General features: G+C 39.0%; 1 protein-coding gene across 1 annotated transcript in view; it reads right to left on the reverse strand.

The window, feature by feature from the left end:
- LOC135714889 (uncharacterized) overlaps positions 1-16,530 on the reverse strand; it is a 68,222-nt gene that overhangs the window by 34,570 nt on the left and 17,122 nt on the right. The gene's annotated exons all lie outside the window — the stretch shown is intronic.

A 16,530-nucleotide genomic window follows, 5' to 3' on the forward strand; every position in this document is an offset into this window, starting at 1 on the left:
AGAGTTTTCCTGAGGGCGTATATGGTGTCTTTACACCATATATACTTAGTACTATCAATTTCCAGTAATATACGTTAAGTAAAGTCTAAAATTATGTCGACAGATAGTGGCATTTCCTTTATTACCGGGAACTCGGGTTGATCCCTGCCCTCTATCTCGGTACGCAAAAGTCTCCGGCCAATGAGACCACCACCAATCGATTCAGGAAAGTGTTTCCTTTGAGAATATGTATAACATGTTGACTGAAACCGGCAGCCGAGATATTCAATTAAGTCGCGGTTTTGTCACTTTTTGCCCACTGTGCATTGCTTTGAAAGTGTTTTTTCACCGCGAAAAGTTTTTTTTCACCGCGAAAAGTTTTTTTTTGCAAGTAGTTTTTGTGCCTTAGGTGACTCGCGCATTTTGGAAGGAAGCAGCCGATCCTGGCGAAGCCTACGGTCGGTCTGTTCATCTTTAACCCGCTTCGCCAGGATCGAAATTCTTGCCGCATCATTGGCCATAGTTAGCAGCAAGAACGGTTAAACATAGTAGCAACCACACGGACTTAGGCGGGTAATATGACAGGTGGGCAGGAGCTCACGATCTCCCAGTGTTGGTGAGTTCTTGGTCGTTAATGTTCACGGAAAGTTCACTATTTTACCATACAGAAAATCAAAACAAAAAATTTAATGGGCGGATTAGAACAGTTTTTTATCTGTTTCATACGACCGGAAGGTGTATGCTGGTCACAAATGCCGTGCTAAACTGATTTCCTACTCAATTCATCAACCTTTGATGTGAATTTCGCTAATAAACACGAGTAACATTTCTTATAACAAAACTTGCCATACCAAAATGGGCATAGTTCATTTTAGTAAACAAACTAGCACTTCTTCCTTTCTATTTCCCGCCTAGCACACGGACGGTGTGTAACTGGAAACAATAACCAGCAGAAAGCAGTGAGCCACCGCACGGACGGTGTGTATACGACCGGCATCTATTGTTGCAAATCAGCAACAAAATATGCAGTAGAAACGGTAAGGGCAAAGTAGCACGTATCTCTTTTCTTTTCCTTTATTTATATATGATGCAAAATTTGAGACTTATCAACAATTTGGCGCTTTTGTCACGGAAGCTGAAAATGCTGAAAAGGTGAAGTTGCTTTACGAACGATTGAAAAAAAAAAAGTATTTTGGAGGAGTTCCCGTTCATTAAAGCATTACCACCTTCTTTGCACAAATACAAACATTTAGCACATTATATCGATCAATTGGTAAGGTAAACTACCTAAGCAATAAAAATCAAACTAATCATTTATTATTTTTCAGCCATACTCTATGAATTTTGTGGATGGGATGAGCAGGCTGGAGAGCGAATGCACAAGCGCCATAAATTTTGCAGGCCAAACCTTGCTAGAAAAATGTCTCCCGAGGCAAATTTATCAGATATGATGGCAACGGCATTAGCATGGTCCGATCCGAAGCTATCGTATCTAACATACCACAATGAAGGTTCGAAAGTAGCATGTGGTAGTAAGGATGTGAAATACATGGAGGAAGTGGCACAATATTATATGGATAGCGGACTACTTCATTGGCCAATCAAGATTATCCGGAGAATCAGGATATGGCCACTATAATCCAAAATATGTATTCCAAGTTAAATACGCTTTGATATCTTGATTCTGAACAACATAGAAAAAATCGGAAGGTTCTAGCACAATTTTTATAATATGGCCACTTTATCGGTCAATCCAGATTATCCGGTGAACCAGAATATGGCCACTACACTCCAAAATATAGTTTCCATATTAAATACGCTTTGATATCTTGATTCTGAACAACATCGAAAAAATCGCATTGACGCACAATTTTTATAATGTGGCCACTTTATCGGTCAATCCAGATTATCCGGTGAACCAGGATATGGCCACCATATTCCAAAATATGTATTCCAAGTTAAATACGCTTTGATCTCTTGATTCTGAACAACATAGAAAAAATCGCAAGGTTCTAGCACAATTTTTACAATGTGGCCACTTTATCGGTCGTTCCGGATCCTCCTTTAGGCCAGTAGAGTTTTCCTGAGGGCGTATATGGTGTCTTTACACCATATATACTTAGTACTATCAATTTCCAGTAATATACGTTAAGTAAAGTCTAAAATTATGTCGACAGATAGTGGCATTTCCTTTATTACCGGGAACTCGGGTTGATCCCTGCCCTCTATCTCGGTACGCAAAAGTCTCCGGCCAATGAGACCACCACCAATCGATTCAGGAAAGTGTTTCCTTTGAGAATATGTATAACATGTTGACTGAAACCGGCAGCCGAGATATTCAATTAAGTCGCGGTTTTGTCACTTTTTGCCCACTGTGCATTGCTTTGAAAGTGTTTTTTCACCGCGAAAAGTTTTTTTTCACCGCGAAAAGTTTTTTTTTGCAAGTAGTTTTTGTGCCTTAGGTGACTCGCGCATTTTGGAAGGAAGCAGCCGATCCTGGCGAAGCCTACGGTCGGTCTGTTCATCTTTAACCCGCTTCGCCAGGATCGAAATTCTTGCCGCATCATTGGCCATAGTTAGCAGCAAGAACGGTTAAACATAGTAGCAACCACACGGACTTAGGCGGGTAATATGACAGGTGGGCAGGAGCTCACGATCTCCCAGTGTTGGTGAGTTCTTGGTCGTTAATGTTCACGGAAAGTTCACTATTTTACCATACAGAAAATCAAAACAAAAAATTTAATGGGCGGATTAGAACAGTTTTTTATCTGTTTCATACGACCGGAAGGTGTATGCTGGTCACAAATGCCGTGCTAAACTGATTTCCTACTCAATTCATCAACCTTTGATGTGAATTTCGCTAATAAACACGAGTAACATTTCTTATAACAAAACTTGCCATACCAAAATGGGCATAGTTCATTTTAGTAAACAAACTAGCACTTCTTCCTTTCTATTTCCCGCCTAGCACACGGACGGTGTGTAACTGGAAACAATAACCAGCAGAAAGCAGTGAGCCACCGCACGGACGGTGTGTATACGACCGGCATCTATTGTTGCAAATCAGCAACAAAATATGCAGTAGAAACGGTAAGGGCAAAGTAGCACGTATCTCTTTTCTTTTCCTTTATTTAACGCCGGTCTCTGTTCCGCAATCTAGTGCCAATCACCGACGGACATCGATTGCCATCCATTGACGGCAATCGAATGTGCAGGAAGGCAGCTTCCACACCTGCGTAGGATATCGCACCCATTCAACACACATGGGCCGGGACCAACGGCTTTACTTCCCTTCCGAAGGAAGACGTGACCAGAGATTTTTATGCCTCAGAAAAATCCCACCGACCTCGGCTGGGATTGAACCCAGACCCATCGGGGTGTTAGAAAGCAGTCACGCTTACCACTACACCACCGGCGCCGGCTTAGCAGCACGTATCTGTTTTGTTTTATATTCTCACTTCTCTGACGGTTTGCTTGTGAATCGTCTCTTTCTCCCCCAGTGGAATCGTTCCACATAGGGTGGTTCGTCAATGGAAAAAAGTTAAAAAAAAATACTTCTTAGCGAAAGTTTTCAATTTCGTATGGATGATGCACATGGGGGCGTTAAGCCTGTCAATGATAAAGTTAGAAAGCTTCATTACCAGGCGTCTTCTGCCTCGCCTTGGGTTGTCTACTTTCGGCAGAAAGAGAAAGCCCTAAACTTCTTAGGGATTAAAAGAACATTGACGCGTCGTTTCCTGAGGACCGAATTTCATTAGGTCAATCGGAACAAACTGCGTATAACCATAGAGGTAACTCTAAGACTAGAAGGTCCCGAAATAATGTGCTCAACTTTTTGGCTCAGCTCTGGTACTCTCTTCGGTCCCAAGCTAATCGATTCACCCCTCGAAACATAGGAAAAACCAATAACCCCTCATTTTATCTGTCAAACTTTCATATCGAATCAAAACAAACATTGCGTAGTACTAGAATTTCGACTAGAATGGGATACGTTAATCGTTTGCTTGGGACCAATAGGCTAATCAAGTAGTGAGCCAATTTAAAATCGTTAGTTTCGTATTGATTGTTGGTATAACTGCGCCCACATATAAAGTCGCAAATGAGATTGCTGACGACGAGGGTTACAATGAAGAGTCTACATCCCATCTATTGTGCTCTAACTCACTATCATTAGATTGTCTGTGGAAGATTACCAATGAACCCCATGATAGTGATCACTTACCAATTATTAGTTCAATCAAAAGAGGTCGTCTAAAAACAGATCAGGGCAATTCTCTACAGATCGACGAATTTTTTTAATTTTTTTTTTGATTTGTCGGCTCCGATTTTGATGAAAATTTGCACAGTTGTTCTTTTTTACTAAAGATGCCAATTTGTGTTATCAGTTCTTCAAATTGAATCACGACTATTTTTCTAACAGGGCCTGTGTAAAAATAGGACTAATGAGTTAAAAAATATATATTGCTGAAACGGTTTGTTGGATTGATTTGGTGTCTTCAGCAAAGTTGTTGATATTATTTTGGCAATAATGTTAAAAATATACACTGTAAAAAAATCGTTTGTTTCAATGAAAAAAATAAATATATTTGTTATTAAAAAAGTTAATTTCTCAAAAAGCGCATTTTTGAAAATTTTCATTTTAAGCCTCATTGAAGCTCATAATGTTTGCTACTAACTGGCAAAGAAGTTATGATTTTTTGAAAATTTCACGATTTTTACATTTTCATTAAAAACACATGTTTTTCAACCGTGTATATTTTTTCAAGAATCGCATTTTAATTTTGCACAACTTTCCCCAAGACACCATAGCAATCAAGCAAGCCGTTTTTGCAATATAAGTATGTTTATTTCATTAGTGTTTTTCTACACAGGCCCTACTGAAAAGTTAGGATTCATTACATCTGATACCATGAAAAGGTATCGTTACTAACAAAACTAAAAAAATTATTTGATGAATATTGAGCTAGAACTAAATAAAAGTGATATCATCTGTCTGTACCTAAGGTAGAAATTGTACCTATCGATCTGATACTTAAATGAGACTTTACCGCATACATCTTAAAACGTTATCATAGGAAATAAGTGTAACACCATTTGGTTAGAAGGTTAGCATAACCTGTTGTATTTCAATGAAATAATTTTTAAAGATTATTATTTTTATTTATTTTTTAATACAGGAAGCAACATGAGTGAACGAGCATGTTTTATCAGGTGCATTCGGCCGTTCGAGGAAGTCTAGTGCTCGAAAGAGCTGCGGAATATTTCGAATATTACCATCCAGAAATTAAAATCGATTGGATATTCTGAACCATCAGGATTGAATACTGGTTTTCGCATTTGCACGTCCTGCCGTCTTCGTGTTGATAAACAAGCTTTTTTCATCTCAAACGAGGAACAGCATGTTGCCGGAAGCTCAAAGATGCCAACTACAGTGATAGTACCTGTCGTACCGAGCTATTAAAGCCTTACAACTGTACCACCAATGTCATCAGTTACTTCAGTTCAATCGTACCAAGAATTCACTCAACCAGTCAACATCGAGATATTCAACCGAGGCATTGCAGGAATCCAGGTATCACCGATAGACGTGGGAAAACTTAACTACATCCACTACCCCGAAAAGAAGCACCGTGAAATCAACGAAGGTATTAGAAAGAATCTTTTCAACTTCGAGCCCGAGGCTGACGAAGTGAATGAACTCAAAGAAGTTTTAGAAAACATGAAGGAAAAGTTTTCCACTGAAAGAAGTGAAAAATTATTAATTTTATCGTTATTGCCTTATTCATGGCCAACACAAAAAGTTATGGATCAATTTAATGCTAGTAGATATATTGCAACAGAGGCTAAGTTGATAAAGGAAGGTCATTCGTCAAAAACCACAAAATATGGCACAGCCTTAAGTAATGAAACAAAATTGGCAGTCATAATTTTTTTTGAAGATGATGATATAAGCCGGGCAATGCCTGGTCAAATGTGTCTGTGCAGAAAGACGGAAAACGTGGCTTGTCGTTTCAAAATAGATTACTAATGATGACTTTGAGAGAAGCTTATAAACGATTCAATGAAATTCACTGCAATGTAAAAATTGGATTCTCTTCATTTGCAAAACTCCGCCCTAAGCAATGCAAACTTTTAACCAGCTCTGGAACCCACAATGTTTGCGTGTGCACAACGCATGAAAACATCAATCTAATTTTACACAGTTTGAAAAAACGTAACCATTTAAATGATGTAAAAACGTTCACTGACAGCCTACTTTGTGAAAACAAGACAACATATTGCTATCTGCGGTGTTGTGAAGATTGTCCAGACTCTTCCGCATTAGAAAACATTTTATTAAAACAATTAGAGGAAAAATGCATTTATCAGCTTTCATTTGAACAGTGGGTTACCACGGATAGATGTGATTTAGAAACTATTGTAAAGCCTGCAGACGAGTTTGTTTCATTTTTCTGCTTGAAATTGACAAGTTTGATACCACAAGATTTCATAAAAACACAGCAATCTAATTTTTTGAAAACTACACGAAATAATTAGCAAGAAGGTGAATTTTTAGTTACTTGCGATTTTTCCGAAAACTACAGCTTTGTGTTACAGGATGAAGTTCAGTCTCATCACTGGAATGTCCAACAAGCTACCATTCATCCATTTGTTATATATTTTAGAGAAAATATGCAAGTTAAACATTTAAGTTTTATTATAATTTCTGAAGAGTTAAGGCATGACTCAATGGTGGGCGTTGGCCAAATTTGGATTTTTCAGATATAATCCTAAATAGGACCTAGATTATTTAATACTCTAGTAACCTCAAGTCCGTGCTCTGTCACAATGTTTCATTGTGATTAATCAACACTCAAAGGGGTAAAATATCAAATTTGGGGTGAATTTGAAAGAAAGGGAACTTGGAGTGTAGAGCGTACTGCCCACTGGACGATTCTGAAGCCTGGCCAAGTGAGTGGGGTATGGGTTTATTTGATTGAACGTCATTTCCAATGTATATATTGATACATACAAACCATTGGCATTTGAGATAAGACAGAGATAGGATGCGGAGGGCCCGCTTAGGGGAAGCGTAACCCATGTTATGGTTTCCATTTATTAAATAGTTCAGATAGGCTGGAAATGACATGTTCATAGTGAGAAAATGTACCATATGGGGCCCGTTCACTGATCAAAATCAGATTCACATCGTCAGACCCTGCCCAAGAATAAGGGGATTGACGATGACTTGTCAAGTTTTATTTTGAATTTGCGTTTTGCATTTAATACTCTAGTAAATCTCGCGTCCGTGCTCATTCACAACAGTGTGAGGTGTCAATACTCACTGGGTCATATGTCTTAGACCAGTTCCAGATTAGTTTGCTATTAATATCTTCTGCATCGCAGTTCGCGATAGATTCCTAAATATGGGTTCTCTTTTCCGATCATAATAGTGTGAGGGAAGGGGGTGAGTTCTGGATCAACAGTGGAGGGGGGGCCATCGGTTTTTGTGGGCAGACCGTCCAAAGCCCATTCCTCACAGATCGGAGGCTGCTCACGCAGACCAACACCATCTTCGTTTAGGTGGAAGTTTTCCCTATCCGATGATGGTGTTGGTTTGCGTGGGTGGCCTTCGCTTTGTGAGTGGGGGCTTTGGAGCGGTTTGTTTACAAAAGGCTGATGGGCCCTTTTCTATTGTTGATCCAGAGTTAAACGTTGCGATATGAGAGCGAATAGAGGCAAATAAATACACGGCGAGTGGGAGCGACTCAGGTTTGAGTTTGGTTCACTCATAGTCGCCGGGAGTGCGGGAGCTCGGCGATGGGTTGATTTGCCTCATGTTTTCCCAGGTTTTTCCATTATTTTCCAGGGAAAAATTCCCGAATTTGAGAAAAGTAAACATTGGATTCACTCAGTCTATTGGTACTACTCCGAGACTGAATAAAATTTTCGTCAATTTCCTCATTTTCCGGCATATTTTTTAGGTTTTCCACAGGAAACCATGAGACAAATTTTACTCATCGCTGAGTTCCTGCACTTTTTGCGGTTGTGAGTGAGCTGGACTCAAATTTGAGTCGTTCTCATTCGCCGTGTAGGGAAGACAACACCATGACCCAAATAAGTAACCAATGCATGCGGCTCACACACTATTTCTTTCTTTCTTCTTATCATGTACTAATATTAACTGCCTGAGGACAAATGGGAACACGACCAGAAGATCAATAGGAGAAAAAGAAAATTCGAACAAGAAAAGAAGAATTAAACTTGCACCGGCAAGAGGAAGCAGGCAGAAAGGATCATGCCGGTTGGAGACAGCCAATGTATACTGGACGAAGCTTGTATCTAGGAAAAGTCGTATGTGCAGGAAACCGTAAGTAGGATAAGAATCGTAAAAGGTGTGTGCTTGCTTGATAAGATCCTAACTTTACTTTAAATACACGGTAGGAATCGAATATCCATTTATGATTAAGGTTTTGCCCATTTTTCAGTGGGAGTGGCAATACTCATTGATGAGTGATTTATCGTACCCATTTATTAGTAACTGTTAGCAGCTAATGATTAATTGATTTACCTATTTTAGAATTACCTATACTTCACATCAGAACCTCATTTCCTTCAATTACTACTCCGTCGCAGCACACACCTTATATGGATCGCTAACCTTTATTTAGTTTCAGCATTTTCGACATTATAATCAAAAGGTGAGTTTTAAAAGTATAATTACCATGCATATAGATAAGTTAATGTACCAGAACCTGGACGGACACGAGCCTACCCAGGGGAGGACCCGGATACGACCACCCATGTGTGTCTAGAGTATCGCACGAGCTGACGAGTGCAACGGGAAGGACAGTAGGTGTATAGACTAGGGGGTTGGTCCCTAGATAAGCCTTCTTAGCGGAAGGCACAGCCTATGCACTGAACAATTACAATTACAATTACAAATTTCTGAAGAGTTAAGGCATGACTCAATGGCTGTTAACTTATTTATTTCTAAAATGATAAGCTTTTTACGTATTAACCAAAGTAAAAATATCAACAAGATTTATTTTATGTCCGATGGAACCGCGTCACAGTACAAGAACCGGAAAATTTTTGCTAGCCTTTGTAAATTTAAATCAAAGTATGGAATTGAAGCCGAATGGCATTTCTTTGCAACATCACATGGGAAAGGTCCTTGTGACGCTATTGGAGGTACCGTAAAACGGGGTATCTTTGATAATGCGGGTAACTTTGATAGTATAATGTAAAGATTAAATTTAGTCGCTGCGCTTTTTTCAAACTAGAAACATTGGTTCGATATTGTAGCTTAGGGTATTTCCGTTGATATCGTATACAGTTTTTATATAGTATGTGTTATATATTTTACAAACATATTAAAAAACAATTTCCGTTTTTTCGCCTGTTTGAAAAAGCACTCAAACCATCACTTATGAAATGTATTTTCTATATAGCCATCACAAATTCAATGTGGTATTCTTATTACTTATGATATTTTCTGATTATATACTCATTCAAAGTTTCATATTTAAAGAACTAAATTGTTTGAGTTTCACTCATTTTTTTCTACATCCATCGAGCATTATCAAAGTAACCCCAAATCAAAAAAACTGAAGTTAGGTCACAAAACTAAAAAAATAGTGCAAATGCTTTAATTTTCGTTAAACATATTACTAACGAATTGACTCTTAGATCCTCAGTACTTATTTTAAAAAATATAAAATTTGAAAAACATTCATTGCCGTAAAAATTATTTAGAATATAGGGGAATTTACGTATTCTCGTCAATCTAAGCAGCGTCCGCACTTCTATTAGCATTTTTTCAGCGTCACGCACATATATGACGTGTCTGTTTGTTAAAATTCATCTGCTGCTTGCTTCTCTATCCATTCCAATCGACAGAATTTTTCAAAACGGGTTGAAAGCGTTTTTACAACGCTCCAAACTTCTCAGGTGAGTGTGACTATTGTCGGCAGCCTCTTTTTCTTCGGCAACCTTCCCATTAGAACTGCATGTTAACCAGCTGTTCTATTATCGGCAACTCGAAATCAGCCCCTTTTTGCAGTGCGTATGCTTCATTTGAAGATAAATCTGGCATAATAGGATTGCTCGGTCGTACAAATATAATCAGATTGAGGCTGAAAGACTAAAGAATCGTTTGGATACATTCAGGGAAGTGTGTTGATGGGAAATCATAGTGAAATTATCGTTTAAATTGTGGTTGCCGAAAACAGTCAATGGGTGCCGAAGCCGACATTTACCCTACTTTAAAAAACTATCAATGTTACCCCGTTTTACGGTACAATAAAACGCATTGCTACTAGAGCAAGTTTGGCCAAAGAACGTGAACATCCAATAAAAAATGCAAGAGAGCTTTATAATTGGGCAAATAATCGAAAAGAAGAAGAATTAACAAAATTATCATGTAGTTTTGCCACAACAGAGGAATACGAAGGTATGGCTTCACACCTCAACGAGCAATATAATAATGCAAAAATAATTCAAGAAACTCAAAAGTTTCATTCTTTCATTCCTGTTTCAGAAAATAAAATTAAAGTCAAACGTTACTCAAACTGTAATGATAATGATGCCAAAATATTCGATATATTTAAGAAGTGATGTAAATAAAAATAGAAAGTAAGTGTATTACAATGAAAATAAATTATGTATCATCTGTCCATAAGGTTTCCGAATAAAAAAAAGTAAAAAAGAGCAGACAAATGTATTTTGTGGATTTAAGTTGAAATTTTAAAATGAAAAAGTAGTCGGGATTCGCTATTACAAATTGTAATAGCGAACCCCGACTACTTTTCCAATAGGGCCTGTGTAGAAAAGCGCTTATAAAATAAACATTTTAATACATTGCAAAAACGGCTTGCTTGATTGCTATGGTGTGTTCGGAAAAGTTGTGCAAAATTAAAATGCGATTCTTGAAAAAATATACACGGTTAAAAAACATGTGATTTAATGAAAATGTAAAAATCGTGCAATTTTCAAAAAACCATAACTTTTTTGTTTTTGAGTTTACCATCACCAAACTTTGCCAGTTAGTAGCAAACATTATGAGCTTCAACGAGGCTTAAAATGCACTTTTTGAGAAATTAACTTTTTTAATAATAAATATTTTTTTTTTTTCATTGATACAAACGAAATTTTTTACAGTGTATATTTTTTACACAATTGCCAAAATAATATCTACAACTTTGCTCAAGACACCAAATCAATCGAACAAAGCGTTTCGGCAATATATATTTTTAAACTCATTAGTACTATTTTTACACAGGCCCTTTTCAAAAAGTAGTCGTGATTCAATATGAAAAACTGAGAGCACAAAATGGCGCCTTTACTAAAAAGGAACAACTGTGCAAAGTTTTAGCGTAATTGGAAATGATCGGTCAGGATCGATTTGCGAACCTTCGTGAAATGCCTCATCAGAGTCAATTCAAGTTCCTTTTGACCTCACGAGGAACATTGATTGGCAAAAATTTGTATCGGCGGTAACTCTTGGTATTGATTCTACCGATCCTCTACCACCATTGGACGAGTATCGTTTCTTTACCGAACTGATCTACAGAAGCGCATTAGAAGCGACGACGTGTTCCAAGTGCATCCTTCAAAAGAAGACCCGCCACCCCTGGATGGGATGACGAATGCACAAAGTTATATCTTGAGAAATCCGATGCCTTTAAAAATTATCGTAGGCCTGAAAGATCTGAGCTTCTTGAAAAGTATCAAAAGCTTGAAAAAAAGCTTAAAAACTTACTAAGAGCAAAGAAACGAAATTACTGGCGTACTTTATCGAGGGACTTTCTAGAGAAACCTCTATGACAACGCTTTGGAAAAAGGCTCGCTATATGCGTAATCGCTCATTTTCCAATGAGAGGGAAGAATACTCCTCCCAATGGATATTCGACTTCGCTAAAAAGGTTTGTCCAGACTCTGTACCAGCACAACCAACTTTACGGGATATAGCCCGAAGTAACGGCTCGCTGGATCAACCATTCACAATACTGGAATTTTTAATGGCATTTCTTTCATCTCTGCTCCGGGAAGCGATATGATCAAATTCGACCTTCTAAAAAACCTCCCCGATATCGCTAAAAGACGATTACTTAACCTATATCATTCATTTATGAAATTCAATATAGTTCCACCAGCATGGAGACAGGTTAAAGTAATAGCTATTCAAAAGCCTAGAAAACCAGCGTCTGATCACAATTCTTACGGTCCGATCTCTATGTTATCATGCCTGAGGAAATTATGAAAAATGATCCTATCAAGACTTGACCTTTGGGTCAAATACGCAGTTTGGTTTCCGAAAGAGTAAAGGAACAAACGATTGTCTAGCGATGCTTTCATCTGATATTCAACTGGCCTTTGCACACAAGGAGCAATTGGCTTCAGTATTTTTGGATATTAAGGGCGCATTTGATTCAGTTTCCATAGACATACTGTCAGACAGCCTGCACAGTAGTGGATTACCCGGTATTTTAAATAATTTCTAGTATAATTTGCTGTCAGAAAACAAATGACCTTCAATCTAGGTCAACTGACAACTTCTAGAATTAGCTACATAGCCATACCCCAAGGTTCATGTTTAAGTCCCTTACTTTATAATTTCTATGTCAAAGATATTGATAACTGCTTAGATAATCGATGCACGCTTAGACAACTTGCCGAGGTTTCCTTGAGAGGTCCACGTGGGGAAATCTTGCAAAGACCATTGCAAAATTCCCTAAATATGTCTTTATGGGCAAGAAATTTAGGGATCGAGTTTTCACCGCAAAAAACTGAATTGGTAGTGTTTACAACAGGCCAGTGGCAAGGCCTATACCTACAGCAGCGTTTGACAGTAAAGGGTGATACGGTCAAAATTTGGTCAAGGGAGAACGCGTGTAAATCGGTGAAATCGTTTATTTAAAAAATCAAATTAAATTTCTTTTTCAAGTTCAATTAGTATAAAATTCAGGAAAAATATTCAGTTAGGCTTCCGCTTTTCCAAATCCGAATTGCCGGGCCTTACGCTTGACCCCTGCCATCAGATTTTGTACAGCCACCTTGTCCACCTTCTTCGCCGCAGAAAGCCAGTTTGCCTTGAACTGCTGCTCGCCCTTAGCAGTTTTTTTGGTCTTCTTTAGGTTCCGCTTGACAATAGCCCAGTATTTCTCAATTGGGCGGAGCTCTGGCGTGTTGGGAGGGTTCTTGTCCTTGGGAACCACCTGCACGTTGTTGGCGGCGTACCACTCCATGGCCTTTTTACCGTAATGGCAAGATGCCAAATCCGGCCAAAACAGTACGGAACAACCGTGTTTCTTCAGGAAAGGCAGCAGACGTTTATTCAAACACTCTTTCACGTAAATTGCTTGGTTGACAGTCCCGGAAGCTATGAAAATGCTGCTTTTGAAGCCACAGGTACAGATGGCTTGCCAAACCAGATATTTCTTTGCGAACTTTGACAGTTTCATGTGCTTGAAAACATCTGCTACCTTTCCCCTTCCTTTTGCCGTATAAAACTCCTGTCCCGGAAGCTGCTTGTAATCGGCTTTGACGTAGGTTTCGTCGTCCATTACCACACAGTCAAACTTCGTCAGCATCGTCGTGTACAGCCTCCGGGATCGCGCTTTGGCCGTCGTATTTTGTTTATCATCGCGATTTGGAGTCACTACCTTCTTGTAAGTCGATAGTCCGGCTCGTTTTTTGGCTCGATGCACGGTTGTAGACGATACACCCAGCTTATTTGCGGCATCTCGGAGAGAGAGGTTAGGGTTTCGCTTGAAACTACCGGCAACTCTCTTTGTCGTCTCAGCGGCTTACGGTTTTCGATTTCCCCCCGATCCAGACTTCCTGGCTGTCGACAAACGTTCCCCAAACACTTTAATTACATTTGTAACGGTTGATTTGGCAACTTTTAGCGATTTTGCCAACTTTGCGTGCGAGTAGCTCGGATTTTCGCGATGCGCGAGCAAAATTTTGATACGCTGCTCTTCTTGCTTGGACGGCATTTTGACAACTGAAGAGTGAATTCCAAAATCAAAATAGGAGCAACATTCTACACACACACACCTTCAAAATGAGGGGTGTTCAGGTTTTTTAAATGTAAAATTGAAAGAAATACGTCAAGTTGATATTGACCAAATTTTGACCGTATCACCCTTTAGGCAGCATGTCCCGGGCTCAAATCATTTATTTTGCTCCACTTTCTACGATCAATTTCCGGGACATGAAGGGGTGCTCACCCGGAAGACCTAATTAAACTGTATATAACGACTATTCTTTCAGTTCTTGAGTATGCCTGCTCAGATTCCTCTCAGCAAGAAAAACCACCTAATTAAATTGGAACGCATTCAATATCGTTGTTTACATATTGCCCTTGGCTGTATGCATTCAACACACAATATGAGCCTAGAGGTTCTAGCGGGAGTAAAACCCCTACATAACCGTTTCTGGGAGCTCTCATTAAGAATATTGATTAAATGTAGTATCAGTAACAACCTTGTGATTGAAAACTTCGAAGAAATGCTCGAATTGAGCATCCAGTCTATGTCATCGGTTATAAACCTTCCGTGCTATAACCCCCCTCGTGCATGCTTTACTAACTACAGTTCCCCCATTGACTATGATCTCTCCATGAAACAGGCTATTCAAGGAGTTCCAGATCAACTTCGACCTATCTCAATTACTCGTATTTTTGCTGAAAAGTACCAACAAGTCAATTGCAATAGAAGATTTTTTACTGATGGATCACGCATTGATGGATCCACTGGTTTCGGCGTCTTCAATGAATACTCAATCGCCTTTCGGAAACTTCAGGAACCTTGTTATGTTTATGTTGCTGAGCTAGCAGCAATCAACTTCGCATTGGGGATGATTTCCGACATGCCGATAGACCATTACTTTATCTTCTCGGATAGTCTCAGCTCAATTGAGGCTATTCTGTCGATGAAACAAGGTAGGCACTCATCTTATTTCCTTTCAAAGGTAAGGGAGCATATGAGTTTGCTGGTCGAAATATCATATATGATTACCTTTGTATGCACAGCAAAAAAAAATTTTAATATTACATCCTAGAGAATGCACTTCAATGATGGCGAAAATATCATGTAATTTTTATGACCACAATAATAAACAAATGCAGTAAAAGCTGCGTAATGTCAGTTCATGCACTGTATTAATGATAATGTTGTCCTTTTTGGAAAGTAATATTACACCATATTTTCGACACGATTGCAGTGCATCCACTTTGATGTGATATTAAAATTAGTTTTTTGCTGTGTGGGTCCCCTCACATTGCCCAATCCCAGACAATGAGAAGGCAGACTCTCTCGCAAAGGTGGGCGCACAACAAGGCGAGATTTATGATAGAAGAATTTCAAATGATGATTTTTTCCCATTAGTACGTCAGAGTTCTCTTTTAAGTTGGCAAAACGATTGGACAAGTAATTCTCTTGGGCGGTGGTTACATTCCATTATTCCAAATGTTTCTTCGAGAGCGTGGTTCAAAGGTCTGGACGGAAGTCGGGGATTCATTCGCGTGATGTCAAGACTTATGTCCAACCACTATTCGCTAGACGCACATCTCTACAGAATAAACCTAGTTGACAGCAATATATGTAGGTGCAGAACCGGTTATGGTGACATCAATCACGCAGTTTGGTATTAGCCGGGTAATGACGCCTCCAGAGCACGACTGTTGGATACCCTTGTGGCCCGAGGTAGACAACCCTTCCGTGAAGTAAGAGATGTGATCTTCCCTACATGCAGGCGATCTACGAATTCATTTTGTTTGTCTGATGTTAGAGTTTGATGTGATCATCCCCTCCTTTCCAAACAATTTCCAGAAATTGTGTCCCAGTCTTATTATCCTTCTGTTTCTGTGCTACTTGCCCCTGCCCAGCCAGGATTTCATCAACCCTCCGAGAGTTCTGAAGGAGGCTTCAGAAACCAGTTTCCTACCTAGCTCCTTCCAATCGAAATTTTTACCCATTAACATCGAGCCCGCCACGAGTAATTGGTACCCAATACTAACCTAGAACTACTGCTGTTTAAAATGTAAATTCAAGCATTACTAATTTTTGGCTCCGCAAAGTGTCACACACGAACGAGCCTAGTAAATAAACGAACTAGTTAAAAAAAAGGTGGTGGAAGGATTGTAATCGTGACGATAGTTAAATCGAACAAAAATTAAACCATTTTAGGTGGTAGGGGAAATGGCTCTAATTGGCCTATGGATCTAAGATTGGGCCAATCGCTAAAAATCTGCTATTCATCAATTTTATCTAGTTGAACGCGTCATTGGGACGGTACTCGTGGATATTTTTGGTCGCTGTTGAAAATTTAGTCGATTGCTGGGCCCAAAATTGTATGGGCCCAAATTAGGGGCATTTAGGCCGACATTACATCCATTTCCCCTAATTCATCAATGTGATCCTGAATGCAATATTGTTGCGTTGTTCACGATGGAAATGGATACAACTAATGAGTTAACGACAGACAATATACTTTTCAAAAGATTTTTTACGGGTAGTATGCCAATTTGGCAAATGCATTGCAAGTATGCGTTAAAAAGTGCAA

This window comes from Ochlerotatus camptorhynchus, unplaced genomic scaffold (genome assembly GCF_037179485.1).
Source record: "Ochlerotatus camptorhynchus isolate MF236.1 unplaced genomic scaffold, CSIRO-AGI_Acam_v1.1 ptg000755l, whole genome shotgun sequence".
Taxonomy (NCBI): Eukaryota; Metazoa; Arthropoda; class Insecta; order Diptera; family Culicidae; genus Ochlerotatus; species Ochlerotatus camptorhynchus.